The sequence below is a fragment of the Procambarus clarkii genome, chromosome 71, assembly GCF_040958095.1.
Source record: "Procambarus clarkii isolate CNS0578487 chromosome 71, FALCON_Pclarkii_2.0, whole genome shotgun sequence".
NCBI classification, from domain to species: Eukaryota; Metazoa; Arthropoda; class Malacostraca; order Decapoda; family Cambaridae; genus Procambarus; species Procambarus clarkii.
In genome coordinates, this window is record NC_091220.1 from 21,317,481 (window position 1) to 21,320,980 (window position 3,500).

At 37.2% G+C, this 3,500-nt stretch overlaps 1 long non-coding RNA gene across 1 annotated transcript in view; it reads right to left on the reverse strand.

The window, feature by feature from the left end:
- LOC138356324 (uncharacterized) overlaps nt 1-1,925 on the reverse strand; it is a 3,767-nt gene extending 1,842 nt beyond the window's left edge. The window contains exon 1 of the long non-coding RNA XR_011224355.1: nt 1,812-1,925. This is a non-coding gene — a long non-coding RNA (uncharacterized lncRNA). The remainder of the gene's footprint in view (nt 1-1,811) is intronic.
- Nucleotides 1,926-3,500: the final 1,575 nt, after the last annotated feature.

A 3,500-nucleotide genomic window follows, 5' to 3' on the forward strand; every position in this document is an offset into this window, starting at 1 on the left:
TGATGCTAAGATAATAGGAAGGATAAGAAATTTAGATGATTGTCATGCCCTTCAAGAAAACCTGGATAAAATAAGTATATGGAGCACCACTTGGCAAATGGAATTTAATGTTAATAAATGCCATGTTATGGAATGTGGAACAGGAGAACATAGACCCCACACAACCTATACATTATGTGAGAAATCTTTAAAGAATTCTGATAAAGAAAGAGATCTAGGGGTGGTTCTAGATAGAAAACTATCACCTGAGAACCACATAAAGAATATTGTGCGAGGAGCCTATGCTACGCTTTCTAACTTTAGAATTGCGTTTAAATACATGGATGGCGATATACTAAAGAAATTGTTCATGACTTTTGTTACGCCAAAGCTAGAATATGCAGCTGTTGTGTGGTGCCCAACAACAGAAGTTGGCCCATATCTTAAGAAGCACATCAACAAACTGGAAAAGGTGCAAAGACATGCTACTAAGTGGCTCCCAGAACTGAAGGGCAAGAGCTACGAGGAGAGGTTAGAGGCATTAAATATGCCAAAACTAAAAGACAGAAGAAAGAGGTGATATGATCACTACATACAAAATAGTATCAGGAATTGATAAAATCGACAGCGAAGATTTCCTGAGACCTGGAACTTCAAGAACAGGAGGTCATAGATTGAAACTAGCTTAACACAGATGCTAAAGAAATATAAGAAAATTCACTTTCGCAAATAGCGTGGTAGACGGTTGGAACAAGTTAGGTGAGAAGGTGGTGGAGGCCAAGACTGTCAGTAGTTTCAAAGCGTTATATGACAAAGAGTGCTGGGAAGACGGTCTCATCCTGTAACTACACTTAGGTATTTACACACACACTAACTATAACTATATATATATATATATATATATATATATATATATGTCGTACCTAGTAGCCAGAATGCACTTTTCAGCCTACTATGCAAGGCCCGATTTGCCTAATAAGCCAAGTTTTCATTAATTAATATATTTTCTCTATTTTTTTTCTTATGAAATGATAAAGCTATCCATTTCATTATGTATGAGGTCAATTCTTTTTTTATTGGAGTTAAAATTAATATAGATATATGACCGAACCTAACCAACCCTACCTAAACTATCTTTATAGGTTAGGTTAGGTAGCTGAAAATGTTAGGTTAGGTAGTCGAAAAAACATTAATTCATGAAAACTTGGCTTATTAGGAAAACCGGGCCTTGTATAGTAGGCTGAGATGTGCGTTCTGGCTACTAGGTACGACACACACACACACACTATATATATATATATATATATATATATATATATATATATATATATATATATATATATATATATATATATATATATATATGTCGTACCTAGTAGCCAGAACTCGCTTCTCAGCCTACTATGCAAGGCCCGATTTGCCTAATAAGCCAAGTTTTCATGAATTAATTGTTTTTCGACTACCTAACCTACCTAACCTAACCTAACTTTCTCTACTACCTAACCTAACCTAACCTATAAAGATAGGTTAGGTTAGGTTAGGTAGGGTTGGTTAGGTTCGGTCATATATCTACGTTAATTTTAACTCCAATAAAAAAACATTAACCTCATACATAATGAAATGGGTAGCTTTATCATTTCATAAGAAAAAAATTATAGAAAATATATTAATTCAGGAAAACTTGGCTTATTAGGCAAATTTGGCCTTGCATAGTAGGCTGAGAAGTGCGTTCTGGCTACTAGGTACGACATATATATATATATATATATATATATATATATATATATATCGGACAATTAGGAAAAAAAAAAAAAAAATTTAAATTATTTTACCTTGTACCTAGATCCACCAGGCCTGTTTGGTCTATGTTTCAGTACTTGAGAAATCTGGAAGGTCACATCCTCCTCCTCAACTTGTGGATGTGCGTTGATAGATGATTCTGTAAAATTAAGTTATTTATATAATAATAAATTCAGTATAACAATAATATTCTGTAAAATTAAAAGTAATTTATACATCAATCAGATAAAACTCTCCAGAGATGGTGATACACAACATATAAAGGACAAGCTTCAGAACAAAATATGCATTTAGGAATAAGGTTTTGTACATGTAGGTAGCACATGAGAAAATAAGTGGAAGGTGATCAAGTTTATATTAACATGTTAATGGCTTTGTTAAGGCTTTGCAAGAATGAAAAAATATTAATAATATAATATCACCTACCAATTAATTGTACATCATTTATAAGTCAATTATTTGCATTATTATTATTCAATACTAATGATATAAAAATGCATTTTTTGAAATTTTGAAATTGAAATTTTGAAAATTTTGAAATTGTTCACAATTTTTGTTACACCAAAGTTGGAGTATGCAGCAGTTGTATGGTGCCCATATCTTAGAAAGCATATCAACAAACTGGAAACGGTGCAGAGACATGCCACTAAGTGGCCTTAACTAAATGCCATTAAATATGCCAAATATACTACATAAATATACATACTACACATGCACAATAATTGTCCTGGGACCTCTGATATTCCTAATATAATATATAGGGCCATCAACACACCTCCAGCTAGGGCCACCAACACACCTCCAGGGCCATCAACACGCCTCCAGGGCCATCAACACAACACCACCATCAACACACCTCCAGGGCCATCAACACAACACCACCATCAACACACCTCCAGGGCCATCAACACAACACCACCATCAACACACCTCCAGGGCCATCAACACAACACCACCATCAACACACCTCCAGGGCCATCAACACAACACCACCATCAACACACCTCCAGGGCCATCAACACACCTCCAGGGCCATCAACACAACACCACCATCAACACACCTCCAGGGCCATCAACACAACACCACCATCAACACACCTCCAGGGCCATCAACACAACACCACCATCAACACACCTCCAGGGCCATCAACACAACACCACCATCAACACACCTCCAGGGCCATCAACACAACACCACCATCAACACACCTCCAGGGCCATCAACACAACACCACCATCAACACACCTCCAGGGCCATCAACACAACACCACCATCAACACACCTCCAGGGCCATCAACACAACACCACCATCAACACACCTCCAGGGCCATCAACACAACACCACCATCAACACACCATCCAGCCAGGGCCATCAACACGCCTCCAGGCCATCAACACGCCTCCAGGGCCATCAACACACCATCCAGCCTACCACCACAAGCTTATATATATACTACACATGTCTAAGAGCAAATAAAAGAAAACAGTTACCTTAACTATTGAAGATGCAGCAGGATTTTGTGGATAAGCCAGCAGCCGTCCCTCTCGACACGGTTTTAAAATGGCGGCGACTACCACAACATGCAACGAGCCTAAAGAATGTCCAGCGCTAGCATTATCTAAACGCTATTATATATTATCAAGCAATACGGAAATCTAAAATAAAAAAAATGATACAAATAATTGTATTAAATATTTATTTGCAATTACAATACCTCGG